We start from the raw sequence: 25,051 nt of genomic DNA on the forward strand, positions 1-25,051 counted from the left end.
AATGAAAACAGTGATGATTATTTTGCACTGTTGCCCGAGTTAGAAGGACACAGGTCCAGCATCCTGAAGTTTCTCTAACACTGGAGTATAACTCACAACCCTAATGAGAAATGGAGTAGATGGGATCTGTTGCAGTGGATTTCACTAGCATAATAGCTCTTGAGCAAACTCTGGAACACACATCTTCAGAAGCCTGACATTTGTTTTACCAGTCCATGGGAGCTCAACGCTAAAACTCAGAGATTAAATTAGAGCAGCAATGAGCGTTCCCCAAACCCCTCTGCTCTTGTGTGAATGCCTTACTACACAAGTTAGTTCTCTGGATCATTAGCTATGGAATCTGCAAGACAGAAAAAGAAGCTGGAGGAAGGAGCGCTAAGCGACGAAGTTTGATTTCTCCCAAATGGTCCTCAGCTTTTCAGGGGCAGACATTTAAGCAGTTAAACTTTCACGCTGGTTTCCTGCACATGTTTAGCAGTCCTGTCACTCTGTGAGCATTTAATTACGAGTACGAGCACGAGCTAATGTGAAAGATGCTGCCAAACCATTATTTGTCCTTCCCGTTGACCGAGAACGCTGTGTGGGTGTGGAAATGGAAAGCTCTCATGGGAAATCGAAAGCCTCGGTGCAGCGGCTGGCAAAAGCCCTGCTGTCTTTGGGAGAGGCTGGGTCAAGCACGTGTCCCTGTAGTCAGTCAATTCAGCCTCTTAGAATCATAGAGTACTTAGGGTTGGAAAGGACCTTAAGATCATCCAGTTCCAACCCCCCTGCTTGTACCAGCTTCATCACGTTCGCAGTGATTTATTCAGGCTGTAATAACCTGAGGGCTGCTCCGGCCAAGTGTGACCTTGCCAAACCCCACCGTGTGAACGTCACCTGAAGGAGCAGCGAAGGTGCAGGTGCTGGATGCCTGTTTTTTGTGGTGAACTTGAAGCCATGTACTCATGATAAGGATGGTCACCTTCTGCATGGAAGAAATCGAGAGGCCAGGGGGCACGGGCAGCAAGCAAGGAGGCTGTAGGCAGAGGAAAGCTGAGAGCGAGCGGTGGGAAGGCGGCAGGAGGAAGCAGCAGTGATTGATGGAGCTGCGGGGAAGAGATGAGGACCAGGGTGTGAGCAATGCAGCCGACCGAGCGGCGCGGAGGGGCTGAGGGCATTGCCTGGGTGAGGAGGCGAGGACTGGGCAGCCTGTGGAGAGAGCTGCGAGGGGAACCCGCCGCGCTGAGGTGGGAGCAGCGGTGTTTGGGACCGGCGGCTCCGCACCCCAAGGCACCCACCCTCAGGGGCACCCCTAAACTACAACTCCCAGGATGCCTTTCGCGGCGTCGGCACCGAGCGTGCGCAGCGCCCGCCGCGCTCCCGAGCATGGCGGCCGAGGAGGGGGGGGGGCCGCCGCCTCCACATCACCGCCCGCCGCCGGCGGAGCGAGGGGGAGGCGGTGCCGGCCCGGCCCGGCCCCTCGGACAGCGCCCGCCTGCGAGGAGGTGGCGGCGGGGCCGGGCGGAGCGGAGGGGGCGGTGGCGGCCGTGGAGCCGCGGGCAGCAGGTGAGGCTGGGCCCGGCACCCGCAGGGGGCGGTTAGTGGGGGCCGGCGGCTGCCGCCTCTTCTCTGAGGGGGAAGTGGGTGAATGGAGGCGGGGGGCCCCGGGGATGTCTGCTGCGATCGGCGGAGGGTCCGCAGTGCGGGGCTGTGGGGCGGGGGGTGAGGAGGGGAACAACCCACGGAGCCCCCCCCTACCCCGCCGCGGGGGTTTGCACGGAGCGGAGGTGACACCATGGCAGTGGAAGCCGTTCTCCGAAGGGGGAGCGAAGGCGGGCAGCAGGGGCAGGCGGTGCTGGTGCGGGTTAGCGCTGCTGCCGGCGCCGCGGAGACGGCTCGATTAAAACTCTACTAACCTCCCTGGAGGTCAAAGGCGCTGTGCGGGTTTAGAGCCTAGCAGGGCGAGTCAAGGTGGAATTGCGTTCTCCTGGCGGTTTTCCTTGGTGGCTGAGTGCCTTGGGAACCCCCCTAGACACCTGTCTTCCGCTTTGAAAGCTTAGCAGTCCTGCTGTATTTGGCCCCAGTGGGTACAGATGCTGAAGCTGTAGCATCCTGCTCCTTATAATTACCGTGTGCTGACTAAGCATGGTGGAAAAGTTTCTCTTGCGTATGTCAGCTCTGGGTGCATTGAACACACCTTCCGGCCCCTCTCAATTAACCCGGTGTTTTAATGGGTTATTAAGATAGTGGATGCTGCTTTGGGGGAGAAAAGAATAATTAAAGTGTAGAGGCACACTCTTCTCTGGTGATGAGGATGATGACTGTGTCTGAACAACTGGTAAAGGCAAGGGAACATATTGGTGTTTTCACACCAGTACCATGGTTGGATAACTATTGACAAATGCTGACTTTTAAACGGTGCCTGCTGATTCAGGAGAATCTGCTGACTTTGGTAATAAAACTGTGAGGGCTCCTTTTAATTGCTGTCTCGGAACACTTGAACCGATGGATTGGCTTGTTAGCTCCAGCCTTGACTTAGCTGAGAACCAACAGAGCTTTTATTCTCTGGGAGGACCTGCTCCCCCCAGCTGAATCGGACCTATGCAGAACAGATCAGCTGCAAAGGAGGGTGTTTAGTTTGCAGTGTCACTTTCCAAAACGTGGTAGATGCCAAATGCAGGAGGGGATACAGGAAACCTGCTTTGTAGTCTGCTTTGCTGCAGGAGTGCATGCGGAGCGGTGTGTGGTCGTGGAATAGCAGCTTTACTTGGAGTCTCACTTTTGCGCTTTAATTAGCTGTCATCAAAGCTGAAGTTCAGCCACCCACACTTGTGAAGCGTGCCATGAACATGCACTCTAGGTACCTGGGTAATGTTTTGGGACTAATTACCTGGAGCCCATCTCTATTAAGCAGTGTACAAAATGGTTTGACTGTATGGATATCTTTTCCCAGTTAGATTTCCAGTCTCTTTAGTCGTGGCTCACTAGGAACTTATCAAGGTTTAATTCAGTCATCCGAAAATTGCATGTTCTCGTTCCCCTTATTCTCACCCCACTTCTCCTGAAAATGGCTGCTTCAAAGTCTTCTGTAAGTGCTATTGCTTTGGACAGTTCCCCGTGACATTCAGTTACTGTTCCCCAGAGGTTTTAACGTATTTGTATCTGTCTGGCCTGTGCTCTAACACAGCAAGGTGTTTTAAAACACAGAGACTTAGAGCTCAGGCAGACTCTTAGGCTCAAACAAGCAGAGCTCTAGATGACTTCTCTCAGCAGAAGAGTCTTTCTATTTAAAATGGCTTTTCCAAACAGAGTGTTATCTAGGCTGTGAAGGAGCAGATTTTTCTAGGAAGTAGTGGGAGGCAGGAAGAATCATGGTAAAGAAGGTGGCTCAATGGACAGTGTTTAAACCACAGAGCTATGACCAGATCAGAGGTTCTCAGCTGTGCAGACAGCAATTTGCCTTCTCGTGCTGTGGGACAGTAATTTCTTTGGTTGCCAAGATGGTCACAGAATTCAGTTATGTGTTCATGGTGAGGGGTAGAATGGGTCTATGGGTCTGTAAAGCTTGGGCAGGAGTGAGCTAGGAAGGGTAAGTGGAGTTTCAGGGAAAATGGGTGATACTTCCCCTGTTTTGCTGGCTACCTTCCTGGGAGAGCCAGTGGCTGTTCCTAAGGGACTTTGCAGAGTCGGTGCAGAGGTGTAGCATTGTTTGGGGTTTCTGCTTGTGAAATACATGACGTGGAACCCTCTTCTTTCTCTTTTTAGGTCTTCACCTTCACCTTCTGTGGTAGAATGTGCTCCCTCCTCCTCCATCAGCACACCACCTGCTCCGACACCATTCTGCCTTCTTCCCACTGCCTTCTCTCCCTTTCCTGAAGTTAACTGGTAGGTGTGAGGTGCTGGAAGAAAGTAGGCTTCTCTCTTTGCCCTCTCAGTACTCAGACTGGGCCTGGTAGCACAGGCAGCAGGGAGGTGGCCACTCACATTTGGTCATGCTAGACAGCCCTCATCTCTGCCTGCGTTTGGAGCAAGCTGTGAGCAGGGCATTGAACCCAGCATGGTGGAATTTAAACTGTGAGTTTTCAAAGCCAATTACTGGATGCAGTCTGTGGCTGACAAGCTTCAGTTTCATTAGCTGCCTCCCAGGAGTATCGAGTTGCACAGCTCACCTTTGCAGAGATCAGATTCTCCTCCGCGATGTTATTAGGTGTTTTCAAAAATAGCTTCATCAGTCCACTTTAAAAGAGCTGGTCTGCTCCGATAACAGTGCCTGCTGGTGCTTTTCCAGATAAGGAACTTGTCATTTTTCCTGCTGTCATACATGCAGCTTCTCCCTATTTAGAATACAGCTTAAAAAAAGACTACAAAAAAACCACCGGTCTTGTGTAAAGATTTGTGTGTTTGGATTAGGAACAATGGAGCACATCTTATTCAGCTGCTTTGAATGGTATTGGTTTATGAAGAAGATAGGATCAAACTAAACGCACAGTTGGAGGTAATAACTTCATATACCTGTGCCTTGAGGAAATCTTGATGTTAAGATCTCTCATATAACAAAGTGACAATAGGCCAAAGATTTCTTTATTTCTTTCAGTTACCATTAACATCTAAAAGGATCTGAAGTACTACACTGTGCATGCATGTGTATAATCTATGTGATGGTGGGAAGCAAGCAGATGAGATAGGATAAAAACAATTTCAGTCTGAGGGTCTGAAAAGTAGTCCTGTGCTTATGCACACTGGGAGCAGTGTGGGAAGAGTGCAGTTTTATGGCACACCCAGTAATTCATTCTGTAAGGTGTGCGCAGGAGCAGTGTTCTAATTTACTCATTTACCTGCTGTTTTGTGAGCAGATGGCATTTTTAAAAAGGTCTATTAATTCTGTGGGAATTGATAATGGCTAATTGCCTGGGGGATCTGAGGAGAGTAGCAGTCAAAATGAGGCTCCTGACTTCTCTGCTTTCAAAAGGGAGGCAGCCCTCTGCAGCCTCATTTGTATCCTCTATCCGTTTGTATCCTCTTAGAAATCCTTACTCAAGTGTATTCACCGGTGTCCTTAGCATAAACTGGGGACTTCTTGATTACTTTTGAACTAAACTGAACCATGAACCAGTCACTCACAGCCAAAAAGCACCAGCGAGATCATGGCTTGTTGTAGGACCCAGTGCGTTGTTAATTCTTGTACAAAAGCCCTTTACTGTTTCCCTTTTCCCCTTATTCTCCCTTGCTTCTCTGTTCTTTTTCTTTTCTCTGCTGTCTCTTTCACCATGCCTTTGACTAGGTCTGTTCATGTACTTTAAGCACCTCCCTAAGTGTTTGCAGCATAGGACCTAAGTACCTATTTGCACTGCAACATCAAAGGATCGCATTTCAAAATTACAACTTTTGCTTTGAAGGAGAAGAAAAAAGGGTTCCTTGTTGCTATGGTGATGAGCACTATATAAATGCCTATAAATAAATAATCAGCTGATTCCCAGACTTTGATTTGCAGTATTTTTGCTTTTCTAATGAGATATAATTAAATATCAAAATGGGAGGAGGTGACATTTTACCAATTTTATTATATACATATTATTCTTGTGCCTTCTCTTTTACAGCATTTCTGCTGAGAGGAATTAAATAGCAAGCTGTTTCTTCTTCTCTCTGGAGCAAGTTCAGGTTTTGAAAAATTGTGGTCAAGTATTTACAGAAAAACTTTGAGATGTCAAAAGCCACTCCACTAAAAAGGTGGTGTCCATTTTAAGTTTAATCACAAAACACATTTTGAGGTAAATGCCTGTTTTTCTTATCTCTAAGAGACTATTATGTGCTGTCACACTTAATTTCCAGTCAAAAGTGTCTGTAAATGTAATTATGTTCCTCTGGAGCATTTGAAACCCCGCTTGTGCACAACAGCAGAACTTGGAAATGTCACTGGCTTTTTCTTTTATGTTAAAACCACAAAGGCAGAGTAAAAAATGGGATATTCCTTATTGAAGTCTGAGGAGAAGAATTGACTTTTTTGTAAGCTTTTTGTTCTCAGGTCTGTGGTGTAGAAGTAGCTTCCTCTCTGTGCTAAAGGTGATAATTGTGAGATGGATTGGATGGAGACAATAAACTGCTTCTTCAGAAGTCAGCAAGTAGCCATCAGCCTCTGCTAAAAAAGCCCTTTTCATCTCTGGAGCCCAGCCCAGCTAGAGTGCACAGTCCCATACCAGTGCACTGGAGTATTCCCCCTTGCAGGAATTTCTCACTCAGGAAATGGGAGCACTTTGTTTGACAGCAAAGGAGAGTTTATAATGGAAGGAACTTTACTTAGGGGAAGGGAAACAGGGATTTATAATATAAAATATACTCCTTTGTTAAAGGCTCTCTCTGGTTTCTCAGTGCCACAGTGGCCTGAAGAGAGATTTCTCCAGTCCTAAACTGTGGAGTGCAGCTTGTGCACTGGCAGGGAGTAGATCTGCTTTCTACCATCGTCACAGATTTGCGTTCAGAGAAGTTCTCAGATTTGCAAAGAATTTTGAAGCACCATCCTATCCTATTAAATGTTGGGTAAATTAACATTATGTCACTCACCATCCGTGCATTCACATTCGTATCTGCTTATTTTACCAAGTTAAAATACATTTGACTGAATACCTTTTACTTCAGAACGTGTGTAACTGTGAGGACAGGGGTACACAGTATTTCTTTCCATTTCCACACAATTTCCACAGAGAAAAACATGTACATCTGCACACAGCTATTAAAGGTAGGAGCAGAATAGGAGCAAGGCATGGTGTCCCTGAAGGTCTTGTTTGAGCAGTGGCAGCCGGCACTGGTTTGATATGTATCACAGGCCTCTCATTTTTGTTCCAGCTGCTGTGGCCAGTCTGGTGACACTCACCAGAAGAGCAATGACAGCTTCAGTGTTTTCCTGGCAGTGAATTACCCCAGAGCTGCTTCTCAGCCTGGTGCTTTGTGCCATGGGGCTGCGCTGACCTCCCTGATCCTGTGCCTGCCTCCGCTGTCTGTTTTGGATGGGCTTGAGACCAGAATCAGGAGCAGATTGTGCTCTCTGCCTGCTGGAAGGTGGTTTGAGCTTTGCATGTATCAAAGGCGTTTTTGCCTGCATTGAGGTTAGGCCTGGACAGTCAGTGTTGGACCTGCCTTCACAGGATTGTGTGGCTGACACCGGACAAGACAATCCAAGGTCTCTCCCAAATGGACCGCTGCAAAGGTTGGTGAGGTTTGAAGGCAGCTTGAACCCAAACAGAGCCTGTGCTGCCCATAAGAGCAATATGGGAAGGATGGCAAACAGGGAGTCTTGAAAGTGCTCCAAGTTCACAGCTACTCCCAGGACTACCCACTTGGGTTTGGAGACCATGTTGAGGTTTTGTTGAAGCAAGACCAGGCTCCAGAGTCACTGGGAGCAAGCACTGTTACTACTAGTACATATAGTACATACTGCCTTTTAATGGAGTGGCATCTTTACTTAGAAGCCTTTACTTAAGGTAGGAGGATGAAATACATACATTGATATTAATGACAGGACGAGCCAGTTAGGACAAGAGGTGGAGCCGTTGTGTCTCTCCTTTTCCATCATGGATAGAGCAAAGGCTGAAGCAGTGCATATCCCAGATTTTTCCTTTTTTTTTTTTCCTTACAAGTTCTGATTTTCTGTGGTCTGGGTTTTTTTTTCTTTCTTTTTTTTTTTTTTTTTAATGGATGGATATGATCCAGGACCATCTGGTGGAATTTGCCGTTGTCACATCTAGGTTTTCTGATGTATTGCCTGTCAAGTTGTATTGTATGTTCACATACGATGTGCTGACAACTACTGACAGCCCTGAGATGGGGAGTTGGAAGCTTGGGGGAAAAGAAGAGAGGGGCAGAGTTAGCTATAAAAATGTAACCTTGATTGCTCTTGATTGGTGGTGGTTCGTTTCTGGTACCTATGGTTGACTTGTTTAGGAAAGGTGAAAGAGTGAACTTAAACCAAGTGCACCCAATGTACTGTAATTAAACTTGGAAGGTTTGCAGTCCACTCCCTCTTTGACACTGGGTTCCTCACTTCAGTCTTTCTCTGTCTTTCCTCTGTGTCCATCTGTAGACACTCACTCTTACTTAAAATGCAGCCTTTCCTTTGTCCCTTACTCCTCAGTCCTTTGGCAGTTCCTCTTTAGAAAGGAGATCTCAAAACGTTTCTGTTTTTATTAGGATACCACTAGGTATCCTAATAATTATAGTATCCCAGTATCCTAATCCTAATACCCTAATAATTCTATAGTAAAATGAGCTAAGATTTTTGGCAAATTAATACTAACCTTTGCAGACGGATCACGTGTATGAAAGCAATAAGCAACTCGGAAATAACTACAGTAATTCTTTTCTTGCTAGTTTAATACTCAAATAATTAGTTAAAGTAGGTCTTTTGATGTAGAGGTCCACAGTGCAATTGTATTTCCTCGCACATTGATCAAGATAATGCTGTACGTTGTAAACCAGAATCCAAACAAGCTATAAACAGTTAGGTTTGTTCCTCATTTTTTCTGCCATAATTTGAAGCCTGGAGTAGCAATTAGGCTGGTGACAAGATAAATTTCACAACTTATTATCATTCTTCATTTTTTAATTGGCCAGATTAGTAAAGGAGGGATTTGTGTTTGAACTGTAAAAGTTTTTAGTTCATATAGTACTGGTAGAAAGCATGTTACAGGTGCTTACGAATGGGTTGGAAGGAAGCCCTGTAAACAGAGATAGGATTGCACTGCAACAGCACCTTGAGGTGTGGTTCTGAGTGCAGGCTCTGCCCTGTCTTCCTCTCAGAGCGTGGTGGTTATACTGGGAGTGTTGATGAAGTTGGAAAGGAAAAGAGCTTTCTTCCACGGGGGGTTGAAGCTGAAGATGACAGTCCCCAAGCTCAGGGACCTCTTGTTGCAGTTTGCTAAGGAAGAAGCTAGAAAGCATTTACTTGCCTCTGCTTACTGCAGTGTCTTCTAGGTGCTACATCCTGGCCTGTGGACTGCACATGCCCTTCTGTGGAGGTAGAAAGATGTTGTGTTAAGCTGACTGGGCCAGCAGAGTCTGAACATAGGAAAAAGTAACCACTGTTTTGTAGTCTGATCTTCTGCAGTACCGTACTTTGTGAGTATCAGATAAGGAGACTTGGAAGTTACCCAGCTCCTGTGCTGTAGTAGGGGAGAAACTGGGATATGCAAGGGTCAGTGTGAGAGTACAGCGGCTCTCCGTGGTGGTGATGGGTTGTGTTGGATGGAGCACTGTTCTCGTGCTGATCAAGCATCAGCTCGGATATTGTCAGAAGAAGTGGACTTTGGAAGAAACCCTGTAAATGGAATGTGGCCAAATTCTCTGCCTCTGACATCTCTGGTAGCACAGCAGGGAAGTGAGGCTGGTCTTCAGCCCTTAAATGCATTAAATTAATTCTGGGTGATCTTGCTGGGAAAAGGCTAATGAAGCAGGTCAGAAACAGGATGCGTGTGCTCAAGCACATGCAGTGGGCTTAATACTCCAGGCAGCATTCCTGCAGGCACATGGCTGGGGAGCAGCCAGGTCACGGAGCCCACTGTGCTGTTCATTAAACGTATCACAGCCCATGGATGCAGCCAGAATCCCTTGTCCAGGCATAAGAGATAAAGTCCGCTAGGAAGGAGAGCAGTCCCATTGGGAGAAACTTGTGAGAGGAGCTGGATGCAGTCTGGTGTAATGCTGGCTGCGAAGGGCATGTACCAGGCAGCATCATCTCAGGGATTGCCTGAGACTATTGCAGCAAAAAAAATCAGCTCCTGGCAGCGGAGACTGATGAAGATCTTGACATTTCTATTCTGATGTTTCAGGTAGAGGTGGCTGCTGAATGGATCTGCAGTGTGACTGACGTGGTGTGGTGCTTCATCTTTATTTCATGTGATGAGGAGGCGGGAGGGTGGAGATTACTTGAAGTGCCTGGCTAGAGAGAGAGTGTAATTTATCAGTGTTCATTTGTCTGGAGGGATACACGGCACATATATAATTTAGAAACGCGTTAAAAATATAGGGAGCCGTTGTCTTTTATAATCAGTGAGCACTCAAGTCTGTTGGTTTAAAATCTTGTTTCTGTGGCACATAAATGCACTGCTATGCATTTTGTATTTATAGTGTGCGTACAGTATAAGCGATACGTCTAAAACGAACCAAGTGTATGTAAATAGTACTGATAAAACTAAGCCCTTCATAAACTCAGAGAAATGTGTAGTTTCCATATTTAGGCTGAAATGCCTCAACTGAGCGTGGATTTATCCTTGACGGTTCTTCTGAGATGACATTTAATATAGATGTTCTTTTTATATGTGATCTGCAAATGGATTTTGCTGTTTGTTTCTACTGCAGAAAGCATCCTTCCCCTCGCTTTTTCCCCTTCTCCCTTTGAGTGTTTTTTTCCGGTTCGAGCCTGGTGATGTTATGCTGTAGTTAAATTATCAGGGAGGGAAAGAGGATATCGGTGTCCTCCAGCTTGCTGGGGAGAAACCTGTGCTTTGCTTTGTGCAGTGTACTGAGAGCAAGAGAAACAAGCAAGGTGTTGCCATGCTTTATCACAGGCAGAATGATAAATTACGTGTCCTGGAAAGTTTCAGGGTGTGTAAGAATGCAAATCCTTGGCCCACAAAGATGTGCAGCTAAAAGTGCTGATCCAGCGAGGAGTTAAGCACGTGCTTAAATCTGAGTACAAGCATTGCTTCCATTGGGTGTATGTACCCAGCACCATGCTGTTCGGGGTATGCAAAGCTCTTTACTGTGAAAGGAGGATTGATTTGTTTTAGTGGCTTGAAGAAGGAAATGAGTCTTTTCCAGTCACCTGGAAGAGCAGTCTCTAAATACTGCAGGTGTTGCTCTTCTGTGTTACTGCCCTTGACCCTACAGCTGAACTGATGGAGATGGAAACCCTGATGGTTTGGCATTTTCTACCTTACAGTCCATCTGTCCACTTCCCCTTCTCACTTTTCACACCCTGCCCGTGTCTGCTAACCATGAACAGAGCAGCACCTTGTCTGTAGTAGGTGATACGTAGTGTGGTACCTCTGCCTAGAAGGGCTGAAGCGTTAGAAGGATGTTACAAGGGAGTGCAGAACCTTTCTTCTCTTGCAAACAGGGAAATACAGAGAAATTTTCAGTCATTTACAATTGAGCCCTTTTCCCTCCTGTGCAAAAGTCTCTGGACCAAAGCTCTGTACATTGGCTTGTTCTCTGCCAGCCTGAGAAAGAAACCTCTTGGAAAACTGGCTAAAAATGGTTGGAATTTTCTACTGTCTGCTGATGGCAGTGTGCAGTAGGCAGAATGATCTAGATCTTTTCTTCATCTGTTTCCTATTCCTGGTTGTCCTTTAGTGGATGCACTCTTTTTGGCTCTGTTTTCTTTCCTTAGTTCATTTTCATGCTATGTTCCTTTCTCCTTGAAGAGTGATGGCATGTGTGGTTTTTGAGGAGGCAGTGTATTCTGTGCTCTGGTTGCTGTCCATGTGCTCCTGGTGGTGTGAAGTTGTCTTCCTGATGGGTTTCAGCTTGCTTTCTGACTGGGAGGGGAAGACATCAGTTTTGTGTATGGATGGAAACGTTTTTATTGGTTTGTGGTTTTTTTTTTGGTGCTGAATTAGATGCCATTCTTCCTGTATCCTTCAGACTCTAAACGAGAGATGGGGGCTGAGTTTTCCTGATGCACTGATTTTATAGCATCGTTCGTTTTCGCTGCATTATCTCCAACTGGTCTCACAGCATTGCAGCTGGCATGGTAATTCTCACCTCTATCTCCTGGGTTTTAAGTGGTTTTGTTCATTTCATACACTGCAGTGAGGTCTCAGGCTCCTCCTTGGGAATTCCTTGGTGCTTTACTGATAAGCACAGATCAGAAAGATAATCTCCCAGTCTGCTTCCTCTGGAGCAGTCTTTGAAGGTTGCACATTCTTCTGCTGTACATCCTTTGTCCAAGTGTCTCTTCTATTTTGTCTTCTATTCCCATCTTACTTGTTTTTCTTCCTTGGTTTTGTTTCAGTCCTTCAGTCTTTTGGCCTTTTTGTTTGCTTTGTTTATATTTGAAGAGAGACACACCTGAGTTTAAGTGTAGCTGGCTGTTTGGATTCAACTTGGAAGCGTTCCTTAGGAGTGCTTTGTAAGCACAGGGCTCAGCAATTTGCACTGTCAGCAATTAAAGCTTTTTCCACCAACAGCTGAAAAATGTCACCAACTTTTCCCATCCGTTGCCTGCAGCTTTCATTGCCATTTGGCTGCTGTGCACCACAGCTTGCTTTGTTCTACCTGTGAGAGGCTGTGCTGCACAGTTCTTACATATGAACCAACTGAGGTTTCCCTCTTCCATAGTGAAATATTTCACCTTTTCCTTTCAAAACACACATGCAAGTGTGCTCCTCTGCCCTGGCCTTTGCCTCTGCCTTATAAAACTGAAATAGAGATCAAGGTAAGTATTGACAGCTGTATATCTCTGCACAGTTTTGTGCAGGAGCCCTTTCTTCAGCATGCTGAAGACCACACATGTAAAAAGGGTCCAAGAGGCATTTTGATGTTAAACGGGGATTGTTTGGTTCTTGTGTGGAGATGGCGTATATGGAGGTTGGGATTAAAGATGAGAGGAATAAGAATTTGTTTGATAACAGAAGGGTTTTTTGTATCTGTGAAAAAAAGTGGGGTTTGTGCCATCCAGCTAATTTGCCAAGGTTCAGTTGAGAAAATGTGGTTCTCAGCAAAAACTGTTTTGTTTTTTGGTTGCAAAGATTCTTTTGCATATATGGTGTTAATTTCCTTTCCATCTTTCTACTGGTTTACCTGAACAATTCAGTCGCACCTCTTTCTTGCTTTTGAGTGACACTGGGTGTGATAAAATCTCTGTTTTAAACTGTTACTATGTGATTAGCAGAGAAAGATGTCTCTGAAGCCTGATCTGCCTGCTGCTCTGTTGCTCAAGGAGAAGAGAGGAGCTGAATTCTGGGATTTGGGTCTTTGATTCGAAGTCCTTGTGTAAATTTGGCACAGGCTACTTCTCTTCCAGAGAGCTGTCTCTTTCCTCAGCTTAGAGCTCTGTAGATGCTTGAAGCCAAGGAGTTACTATGAGTTTCCTACTAGTTGTGCTTTACCTTCCTCTTGTATGAAGTGGGCTTGCACACAGATCTTTCTTATTCATCAAGTTATGCTCCCTGATACATAGAGTCTTTAAGATTCCTTTCTGAAGTCTTGTGACTAGCTTTGCTCTCTGTTCTCAAAGCTTCCTGTCTTCAAAAGCAGCCTGTTAGGGCTGTTTCTGCTACATTCTTAAACCCATGCTGTGAGTTTTTCATTGCTTTTGGAGCTAGAATTACACCCATTACATTTTATGGACCTTTTTTTGCATACCTTTCTCTGAATAACACTTATTCTTGATGGTTTGGTTCCCTTCAGTGGTGCAGTAGTGTGAATGTGGTTTAAGAGTGGTACTCAGCTGAGAGTTTGGATGCCGATTTCTTTAAGGTCAGAAGCCCATGCGTAGCTTTAAGCAGTATGTGAGTTTCAGATCGCTGATGACCAGTGAAAACACCTAAGCACAGTCTGTCTAAAATACCTTGGCAATTGCAAATGCCTTGAAGGAATCTGAAACCATCTGGCTCTGTCCCTCCTTTTGTCCCAGGAAAAAGCCCTCCTTAGTTTGCTGATCCCTCTTCTGAAGAGGAATGCTTTGTATCATCAGTGATTTCCTGGATGTGCTGGGGTTTTGCCAAGCAGACAGGCAGATGTGGTTACAGGATGACCACATCCACTGGATGGGGCAGTCACTGATGAGCCTTGGATGCCCTGGGAATGAGTTAGTCGTGAATTGCTTTGTGCTTTAGTTTGCTGTTTCCCCTCTCCCAGCTGGTCACCTGTAATGTAAGTAGAGTGAGATGTTGGTGGCTTGTGAATCGAAATCCCTTTGCAATAGCAAGATTAGTTTCCAGGATTTCTTTCCTGGGCAGGTAAGCCTTTTACCCATGCCTCTGTGGACAGAGGCCCCTCCAGAAAGGTGTGTCAGCAGTTTCATGACCTCCTCTGTTTTTGACTGACTCACCATATCATAAGCTCACTTATGTGAGCCAAACCAGAGTTAGGCTGTTTCTGCTGTTTTGAACTTACTTCAGTTTTTATTTCAGTATTTTCCTGCTGATCTTTCACAATGGGTGGGAAGAGGAGGAGAGGTGGAAAATAAAAAGGTGCATAAAGATTAATTTGCTTTGTGGTTTCCTCTTAGAAGGAGGAGAGACACCTGGGAGAGTAGGTTATCAGACCTTTAAGCACATAGATAAAATACTGTCCTTTTTAATAGACACTCTGGTGTTGCACTGAGGCAGTCCCCTGCTTGGCACTAAAACTATATGACCAGATTCATTTTGAGGAGACATGAGATGGCTTCCTCTGTGTGTGCATTTTTATTGCCCTTAGCTAAGTTAGGGCCCTTGGTGCTTATCACTTTTTAATGATTTGTTCTTACCACTGCTCCTTGCTTCTGGCTGTTTGTTCTTTACTACTTAGGTTATTACTCATGTTCATGCAGAGACCTGAGAGTTAATAGAAAATGAAGATTGGAGTTGCTCTCTCCTTCCCTTCTCCTGTAAGGTTATCTGGGACAGCTTCACACACATTTATATACAGCTTTGCAGCGTCTTGGCTTCTGATTGTGTTAAGATTGTGTCAAAGGTATAAAACTAAAGCTGGGAAGCTAGCAGCTTATTGAAAATAATGTCATTAAATTTATAAAGCCACTGATTAATCATCTTCTAATACAGGTATAAACTTAAGACTGATACATGGTCTATATATTAATTGTAATCTTTTCTATTAATTTTGTAGTTATACATATGTATTCTATACCTATATATATTTAGCACAGGGGTTACAAAGTCAAGTTCTACAAAACCTTCTCTAGTCAATGTTAATTTATGTGCATGTCTGTCACATTGGAACACAGGGCTCTTAGGTACATGCTTGTCTTTAAGCATTGTATATATTGAGGCAAATTAGAGAAGAGGGGTTTTATTTGAGTATATTTCATCACCTCGATCTTAAAGAAATGGTGGTTATTTTGTGTACCCTTAAACCACTTAGCAAGGGGGCTGTTTTCTAGTCAGTCCTCAGCCTCTGACTTGGGTGCTTTCTCCTTTCACGTACTTGCTGCATTAATACAGGTGCAGATTTGAGGCTTCATTGTTGCAAGAGGAGCTTTGTGTGGCTGTAGCTTTAATCCCATTCCTGGGAAGAAGGGTTGACTACCTCAACAGACTGTGACTGTCGACCTCCAGGACTCATTATAAGCCCATTGTTCAGCTTTGGAGAGGGCAGAATTGCATGAGCCAAGGCAGGAAGGTTCTGCATGGGATGGTGTATATCCTCCACCTCTGACCCTTCCAGACTTGGGATGGGTCTCACTGCCTATAGCTGATAAATACCTGTATTTTAGTCTCTCCTCCAAGGTCACAAGAACCTTCCTCTACGAGGATGAAGAGTATGACAGCACATGTGTTTTTATTATGGCTCATCTTGGGAATTCTTTGCAAGTGAGAGGGTTCAGACTTGCTCCAACCCTCCAGTCCTTGGGTAATGCTGCAGGGCTGTCATAATGGCTAGATGGCTCCTGTGGGGAATGGCTGCATCAGCAGCAATGCTAACAGAAATCTAGTGGTGGAAATATCTGCACATGGATCCAGACCTGTACACAGCGAACAGGGACAGATGTTTTTAAGTGGAGCTGTTTTAAACAGCAGTTGGCTTATCGAACTGATGTTGCTCTTCTCTCAGTGACAGTCAGGTTACACTTCAGTTATTTAAAGAGATTCTCATTGCCAAACACTTGACTCAGCATTTGACTGAACAGAGGCAGCAGGTCTTGCCAGTGGGAAGAAAGCAAACAGAAGTGAGCTGCTGTGGCAGGGTTGGGTAAGGAGTCTCCCATCATTGAAGGGCCACCAGTGAATAGCAACTGTGTTAGTAGGTTTGCAGATGATCCTATCCCAAAAGGTACTGTCTGCTTTTTGTGTCCTTCTGTATGTATTAAATGTCGTATCAGCTATTCATGGGGGTATTGCAGCCTCCACGGGGTGGGGATGGCTGAAAAGCGAAGGTGTAGGGAGATGATGCATTGATTTATTAGTGGGATTTATGGGACAAAAATTAACCACCTTATTTTTGTATTGCTATTCAAATACATATAATAGCAAGTCTTATGCAATAAAATAAATATATATATATATATATAAATAAATCAAGTCAGTCTTGAACCTCCTCCTCTTGCTGCTGTGCCCTTGATAAATATGCGTAAATTCAATAGTGCTGTGAATTCCCAAGCTGCCAAGGGCATGAAGAAGTTCTTCGTAGCTATTGAACAGAACTGTTGCGTATGACACCTGGAGGAGTTGGAATGGTTTTGTACAAGTAACTCGGTGGATTCGTCACACTTTTCCTATTGCATGCAGTGGATCACAGTTGAAGCTGAGCAAGATGATTCATACTGCTTGCTTCTCTTCTCTCCCTGTCAGTAGCAGTGGTAGCCCTCGGAGCAACATTTAAAGCAGTAAGTGCCTGGCCCACTGCCATGTGTTACAACTGCTCTGCTGGGCCCTCTGACGATACTGTAAGCAGATGATAGGCAACAATAATTGTTCTTTTCCACAGGGAAAATGAGACCAGGGTATTTAAGTACTAATCGAAAAACAGTTTTAAGGAAGTGTTTAAATTGGCCAACAGGCATTTTTCAGTCCTAGGGCCTGTGCTCTCAGGAAGCACCCTATTTTTGAGCTCCGGTGTAAGTTTAGACTATTAGTGAGACTTTGTGCTCTGTTCTGAATTTTCAGGTAAATATTGGCATCCAGAACATGGATGTTGCCCAGAGAAGCTGTGGCTGCGCCATCCCTGGCAGTGATCAGGGCCAGACTGGACAGGCCTTTGGGCAATCTGGTCTAGTGGAAGGTGTCCCTGCCCATGGCAGTGGGTTGGAAATGGACGAGCTTTAAGGTGCCTTCCAGCCTAAACCATTCTGTGATTCCATGATTCTGTGTTTTGTGCTCCCTTAGCATCAGTCTAAGTGGTTACACTGAGGGGGTGGTGGTGTATCCCGAAATACTGTGCTCCTATCAGTTGGTAATACTACACTACTATCTCATGAATAGGGTTGAGTGATATGCTGGCTGCATCCCTTTAAATGCTAAACTATGCTGTACAGGTGTGGCTGAAGAAGGCGTTGAAGGTAAACCAATCTGTTTGCAATTTTGGCACTCAAAATGGCAGTAAACCTTTTTATTTCCTCTGATTTGATTTAGATTCTCCTTTACTTTGGCTCTGAACTACATTCCTGTCGTGCTGCTGTGCTAGGAACCTCAGGGCATTTGTCAGAGGCTGGCTAATTGAAACACACGCTCCGACTTGGATCGAAACTGCTGTTTTGATCAAGATTGTAGATGCTGCTGCTCCTTCCTTGTGGGGTTCTTTCCATGAAGCACTAGGTCTTTGGTTTGCTGGTTTTGCTTCTCGGGGTTTTTAGGAAAGCACAGAATCTCTGAGGGTACCAGGAAGTAGAAGCTTAAGGCAATGGCAGCTGTGGGGAACAGTCCTGCTTGTGAACTGACATGTTCTCGTCAGTTCTTGAGGAGCTGCAGCCCACATGCAAATGGGTGCATAATCCAGTGAAGGCGATGAAATGCTTGGACATCTTAAGCCTTGTTCTTTGGGTACTCCCACACACTTGTTAGCCATTCACCCATACAGATCTGTCAAAGTGCCTGGCATTTCTGCTGTTTTGCCTAAAATGCAAATTTTGTATTTCTGTTATTTCTCTTCTTTTACATACCTTGGTACCTCTATGATGTTCACATTTGAGGATGTTTTTCCTTATAGCAGCTGTATTTTGCTGTGGTACTCGCATTTTGATTTCATAAGATGTCTGTGAGACTTGCTGGTTATGACTACAATGTTTGTCTCCTCAGACAGCAAAAGGAGCTCTCTTCCTTTTCTTCCACCCTTCTCAGGACAAGACCATGTGGACAGGGCCTCCCACTTCAGGCAAAGTTGTGGCTGCAGGGGGTCTTCCAGGAGGGGTATGCATGGCCCTCTGCACAGCAAGTGTGGATGGGGATAAGAGACGAGAGGAAGGTGTGCTGAGAGCAGAACGTGTCAGGTTTAGGCTGCTCGACCAGGAGCTCTTTCAGGGCAACAGAGACAGAACTGATAACTTAATCCTCCCTATCTTTTATAATGTTTAAACTGTCAACTTTGATCTTGGAGGCTCTGGCTCCTGTCTTCAGTCTTGGAGTCCTTAGAGATGACTACAGTCTTGGGGTACACAAGATGGTTTGATTGTTGGTGGGTTTTTCACAGGAAGCTGCTACTATATTTGTGGGTGCTGGTGTGGTGTGTCCTACCCTGATCCCCTTGACACTTCCAATATTTTCCTCTCCACATGGGAGATGTGTTTCTTCGGGTGTTGCTGTAGTGATAAAGGCCTAATATTAAAGTCTCATCTGAGAGAGGGCAGATGCTCTTACTGGCAAAAACAGTTAACAAGGCTGTGGGAAGCACTGTGGTGAGGCCATGAGCAATACCCAGGGGTCTTAGAGGCAATGTTTTACCTTTGGTCTCTCATGTCAGTCTAGGTGAACATCATTTACTTACCAGGCTGCTCTCATGAGCATGGATTATCTCTGCTTCCTTCACAGACACGTTGGCACTAATTACATTTGCAGGTATGCAGTTGGCATAGCTGTAGGAGAGGGAGTTGGTTTCTCTGTGTCTCCCTGCTGACCTGTTGTTAATGGAAACCTGAAAGAGCACAAGTGACACCTGGCTTGAGTCAGAACAGCTACCGAAGCCATCTCCTGCCTTGGGAACTAGGAGGTGAGTCTCTCATGTGATCATCTGAACACACATTGCACACAGGTGCAGGAACAGGCTGGTATATCCCTGCAGTGCTGCTAGGGTGTTCCCTGATGGGGATGGAGGGATTGTTAGAGTGATTAGTTCAGCATATGACAAATAGGGATAGCTAGGGTGCTTTTCCATCACAAGTATTTTACGTGTATAAAATGTGCACATTTCTGTGGAGAATAAGTATCTATGAATTTTTCAGGTTGATGTAAAGACATGTAACTTAAGTGTGTGTGTGTGTGTGTAAAATGTGTCTGATCATGCTTTGTAAACCTATTATTTTTGTAAAACTTGTGTCCTACATCTGTTAAGCCTGGCAGTATGTCAAGCTTGAAACATTTGAGCAAATTGGGGTTTGGCCCTTGAGATACTCTTCAAAAAACATCTCTTCCCTGTCAAAGTATATTCTTGCTTAGGAACTTTCACTTTGGCTGAAGTGCTGGTCCTTTCGGCATCAGTTTTAATGTTTGCTTCTGCAGACGCAAAATGCCATCCTCTATGTGTGGAATCCCCATCTTGGTGTCCAGAAACCCAGTGCTTCCTTTGTTTCCTTGTTGTCTTTCAATACAGGGACACTTTTTTGTCAGTTCAGGCATGAAATGTTTTTGTGCTCAAACTGAGATGCACTTTCGGTTCAAAAGCACTGCAGGAAGAACAGTTTCTTATAGAACATACTTCTGGGACTATAAATAATAAATGCTGTGACTCGGAGTGATGCAGGCACCCCTGCAACATATGTATGCAAGGCAAAGATTCAGTAAATAATGATTTATCTGCTCTTTGCCAGCCTAAACCAAGAGGGATGTATTCAGACTCCTTTGCTATCATAATGACTTTTGTTTGTGCTGGTTTAGGAGTTCTGAAAATGTTAAGTGTATTTCTTTTGTGGTGCTGTTTTTGGAGGCTGCAGCTTTATGAGGAGAATTAAATATTTATCAAAGTCTTAGTTCTGAGCCGAAACAACCTATTCAAACCTCACCAGCTTGCAGTGGGATGGTCGTGCTGTTTGAAAGCAGGTTGGGACCACCCCACTTGGTGCCTTATGGTGCAGAAGTAACAGGTAGTTATTATTTCAGAGTTGCTGCATTTATTGGTTTATGGGGTTTTATTCTCTTTAATGATGTAGTTTTGTTCAGTTACTTTGTGGTGTAGCAGATTGACAATAGAACCCTCTTCAGGACTTTGATTAAACTGTCTAACACCGTGTGATGTGATAAACCGTACCTATGAAATCTATGCATATACCTCATTCCAGGGGTAGAGAAGAAGCTTATTCATAAATAGAAGACCAGTCTGTAAATGTTCTTCTCCTTTAAAATCAAAGTTGGACTAAGGTAAGGAGCCTGGCATAATATCTCTGGGTTGTCTGATAAAGTCCATAAGCAGAGGTCTGTGGAGCCAGTGGAAAGGCTCCTGAGCATCAGTGGAAGCTAGGTCGTGCAGTGGAGCTTTCCAAAATGTGGAAAACACAGTCAGGATGTGTTTTCCCAAGTGAAGGCAGCTACAAATCTAACTCTGCTCCTCAGCTTTCAAAATTCAGAGGTAAACCAGCTGACTTGTTCCATACAAGATAGCACCTTTGCATTCAGTGGGGCCTGAGGGCAATGAGATGAGCTAAAAAGGGAAGGGTGACTCTGGATATCCTTTGTCCCACCAGGGCAGGCTGGGGGCACTGGGTATCCCTTTGGGATCTTCTCAGAACAGGCATAGGCTCGTGATGTAGTTCAAATCCACCTTGGGTTGGTGGGAAGAGGTGGCACGGGCCTGGAAAGGAGGGCACTGAGGTAGATGGCACCTTGTCCTGTCAATCCTGGTGGTTTTTAATGTTTCCAGGTGGGCCAGAACCATTTTGCTTGTTCTGTGCCAAGAAGGCAGAGGTATTAAAGCATCACTCCAGAGCAGGAGATGAGAAAATGTCTGGTTTACTTCCGTGATGCCCTAGTTTAGAAGATACAACAGTTGTGTTTATTCATCATGTTGGCAGGCTCATTTTTGAAGGTCTAGCTTTGTCAAGAATCTTTTGTCGATTCTGCAGAATGTTATTAGGGTTTATTCTTTGTTTCTTTCAGCTTATTTTTCTTCTGTGTTTGGCTTTTATCTGGCAGTCAGAAACCCAGGGTTATAAACTCTGTGGTATTACTGTGTTTATAAGCATGTGTGATGCTGAATGACACCCACATTTCTCAGCTCTGATGGCATCTGTGTTCAGGCTAACAGTCTTACATCCTGCACAGGACAAGTCATGTTCTCAGGACTGCTGTGCACCTCCCAGTTCTGCCAGATCTTTGCCTCAGGACTACCCTGTTTTTGTCAGTATTTTGTATTGTGCTCTATTGCTCCTGTGATTCAAAATATATCACCTCTCATTGCCCTGCAAAGGCTTCAGCCTCTCGCCACAGATTGATTTAGCAGGGCTGCTTTGCCTTCTTGCATGGGAATGAAAGGTTTCTTGGGGCTGGGGTCTCACAGTAAGCAGGGGTTATTCCTTGACAGAGTGATGGCAGACATAGTCAACAGTACCAGGCAACAACAGTCCCGTGGTCTAAGTCCATTTGTCCCCTCCCTCAGTTGACTTCCAGCATGACTCAGGGGAGGGTAAGAAGCTGGAGACACGAGCTTGTCTGTGATGTGTATTTAGAGCGAGAGTTTAGGTAACATGCTGCCAGGCTCTCCTAGATGAGAGGTTTTAATACCCATATCTTAGCTAATTGCGTTTTACTTAGTGCAGAACCACTTGAAGGTCTTCATTTTGGTAGTGAGGATAATTCCTGCCATGAATAAAAACGTAGGGATTCTCTTTGCTTTTCCCTGATGTAAAATGGTTGCTCTGCATCTGGGAGTATCAGTATGACAGTTGCACTAGGTGATTGTTGTAGGTCCCTTAAAACTGAAATAGGCTAAATGTATAGACTAGACACATGTATAGACCTGTACATGTGGGTGTTAAAGAGCTTTTCCTCTTTGTCATCATTCTTATTTCACCTGTTAGGTCTCACTTAATGGGAAAAAGTCTCCCAGGTAATCAAGATGTATCCTGCCAATATACAAAATGGATCTGCAGCAAGCCTTATATGTTTGCTTGTGATCTGCCTGCAGGTATGTCCCTACAGGGCTGGGGTCTCACTCCTCATAACTGTGTTCAGGGGCGAGACTTCAGCTATGAGCTTTTTGATGAGTGCTGTGGTCAGAACTGGGCTTCTCTTCTGACCTCATGTGGATCCAGCTGTGGGATTAGGACTGGAAATGTTCCCAGTCAGCACTGCTTGGTTTGCCATCCTCAGGAAGCTGCTCAGTCCTCACAGTTCAAGCTCTGCTGAGATTGGTGTGAGACACTTTTTGCCTTTGTGACCTTCAGCTTGTATGCAGTAAGGGACACTTGTAAGCTCCTGGCTCCCTTCCGTGTCTTTGTGTTTAGGGATTACTTGTTTCCACTGAAAAAAAGGTAACTTCATTTTGAAAGTACCATTCCCTGGCTCTCTGAAGGAGGGCACTCACAGCCTTGTTCAGTACTGAGCCATTTGCTGACCATCGCAGCTGGGAAATCGCTTCCCTGGTGCCAAGGGAATTGCTAGAAAGCATGCCGGTTGGCTTTCGCATCCTCTCGCAAGGGGCATTTTATTTCCTTTCTCTCCTATTGTTTTGTTCTTTTGTATGAAGTGTTTGGGGTGACATTCACGACAGTCACATTCAGAAGCATTTGGGGTGACAGTCACATTCAGAAGCAGGATTTCTCAATGCATCCCCCCTCCAAAACCAGTTTGCTGCCCGTCTCCCAGGGCACGCTCAGCTGGGTGAAGCCGCACGCTGCTGTTTGTTTGAGCGTGGCCGCCCGTTGGGGATTTGCAGAAACACTGCAGCAAATCATCCTGCATGCAAGGCTGACCTCCGGGAGGCTAACAAATTGAGGTGAGCCAGCTGGAGCGACAGGACACTGCCGACAGACAGAGCATGCTCAGACCTGGGGGAGAAAGGTAGTTCAGTCTGCAGATGGTGCACGGGTTACTGTGCTGAGAGCTGTTAGGTACGTCTCTTTCTTTTTCTTTATAGTGGTGGGGAAAGAAGAGCACTGGGGAGTGTTTGTTCCCCTGCAGAGCATAGCTTTAAGGTGTCTTCTTTTTTCTTTCACCCGTGAGAGAGGCACCGGATAGCATTTGCTGTTATTTAGCAGCATCAGGTATGCATGCATGTGCTGGAACACTAATGTACCTGTGGTAGTACTTCCAAGACGGAAAAGGTTGCAGGTGCTCTGAATTCACCGTGTTTCTCTGCCGAGTGTTATTGTAACTGTGCTCTGTTTGCTGTGCTGATCACATAGGGCTCTGAATTCAGTTCTGTTAGCGCTCCTGGCTGCAGGGTACTTCAGGGGGAGGGGGGTGTTGCCTGGTTTTTGATGCTGTCTCCATGCTCTTTCCCCCCCCTCCCCAACTTCACTTGGAGTCTCTCCTCTGTGGCTGTGTTTGTGTGGGAAGGAGGTCAGTAGTTCTGTTGTAATCCCACGTCTTTGTAGTCCATCTTTGTTTGAGTGGTGTTCTGCTTGATCATTTTTAAACAAAAGTCTCGTGGGGAAAACATCTTTGATCTGGACTGAATTCTGTGGGGTTTCAGAAATTCGTTTCTTACCGGACAGGTGCTGCTTTGGGATTACTTTATTGTCTTTACCCTCCCTGAAAACATGCTAATGTAGAGCTCGTGGTAACCAAGGAGGGATTTTTGCTGCCCTTATTGGCTGCTCTGTGCTCCGAACAATTTCAGCTCCTGCTTAGAATTTGCAGCACACAGGAGTGGTCTCGGGCACCATGCTGATGGGAAGCGGGGAAAGCTCAGGCTGTAAATGCTGCTAAGCACCAGTCCCAGTATCCAAATAACACAGGTACTCTTCCTGTCAGATTAGGAAAAGAAAGGATAGCTAAAATACAGAGAATAACAAAAGGCAGCTAAAGCCCAAAGGCATAATTGGAGTGGCTAAGTTCATCTTGTTCAGTACTTCGGGGTTTCACATCATGTTCTTTTAAATTTACTTTTGCAGCATTAGGGAGTTTTCCCTTAAGCCAACCCAGCTCCATCTTTGCTTTAGGTAGACCACTGAAGTAAGAGAAACCTGCTGCTCTCTAACATGTCTTTGTTTCTGACAAAGGTAGCTTGCTTGCAGGCTAAAAGCAAGAGGCCAGGCAAAAGGAGGGGCTTTTTACTCCTAAATCAGTGCCAATATAACCTGATAGGTTTCCATGGGATACTCGGGTGAACAAAGATTGGCTGGGATGAACCCTGTTAAGCTTCCCCTTCTGTCTAGCCATGGTTGAGTACCTTGGGTGTTCATCTTTAGGCTTGGGACTGTCGGAAGGTGAAGACTTGAGGGCTGAGAGAAATACTTTTTTCTTTCTTTTTAAGCTCATTTTTCAGTACATCTCTCGCCTCAGGCTTGTTTATTAGAAATACCTCTGATTTGGGGCACTTTTATGGAGATGAGGGTTAGTTTTTTGTTTGGGGAAAGGATTTTAAACTCTGTGCAGTTCTGGATGGAGAAGAGATCTTGGAAATGGGGACTTTAAAAGCCCAAGAAGTATTCTTTTTAGTTTCGTACTTTTAGCTCAGTTTTATGGCTTGCTTATAGGCATTGACTACTTAGTGTTGGGATTTTTTTACCTGTTTTTTTGAAGATCAAGACAGCAACATCCACAAGTATTAAATCAATGTTCTGCTAGTCAGCTTGAAAGTCAGGTTGGATCTCTTCCTGTTCCAGGGCTCACAGACTCTAAAATTAAATGGAAGAAAACTCAGATTTCCTATCTATCAGCATAACTGGTAGGTGTCCTGTGACCACCAGTATCCTCCTGTTCATACTGAAGGTACGTTTGCAGTAGGGACCATTGCACAGAGCCTCAGGCTCTTTGGTTGTAGTCTTGTATAGAAGGATTTATAGAAAGTTTTGCTTTCTATTCATCACTTATGCTAAATCATAATAACTGAAGGTAAACCTAATTTTGATCTCAACTGTCTATAGATACCTAAGGGTTTTGTGACACAGATGCTTTTTAAATATATTGCTATATTTTGATTTTATTTTTTTTCTGCATAAAGTTTTATTTTTAACATTCTCCTCAAGGCTGCAGATTTAAGGTAGTCTTATTTTTCATATCCCTTCTTTGGATCAGCCTTCGTTAATGACATTTGTGTCTTTAAGCATTGG

The 25,051-nt window shown here is 45.0% G+C and overlaps 1 protein-coding gene across 7 annotated transcripts in view; it reads left to right on the forward strand.

Annotated features, from left to right (window-relative positions):
• Window positions 1-1,412: 1,412 nt before the first annotated feature.
• Window positions 1,413-25,051, forward strand: part of POMGNT2 (protein O-linked mannose N-acetylglucosaminyltransferase 2 (beta 1,4-)) — a 31,934-nt gene continuing 8,295 nt past the window's right edge. The window contains exons 1-3 of one of the 7 annotated variants that reach the window (XM_057431413.1): window positions 1,413-1,545; window positions 3,745-3,864; window positions 22,912-23,038. The gene's annotated coding sequence lies outside the window, so the exon portion shown is untranslated. Of the gene's footprint in view, window positions 1,546-3,744; window positions 3,889-22,704; window positions 22,836-22,911; window positions 23,039-25,051 lie in introns of those variants that run through there. The other 6 variants (XM_057431418.1, XM_057431414.1, XM_057431416.1 and 3 more) reach the window with 6 other exon arrangements.

Source organism: Pezoporus wallicus, unplaced genomic scaffold (assembly GCF_028554395.1).
Source record: "Pezoporus wallicus isolate ANWC-B61680 ecotype Strahan unplaced genomic scaffold, APGP_CSIRO_Pwel_v1 scaffold_11491, whole genome shotgun sequence".
NCBI classification, from domain to species: Eukaryota; Metazoa; Chordata; class Aves; order Psittaciformes; family Psittacidae; genus Pezoporus; species Pezoporus wallicus.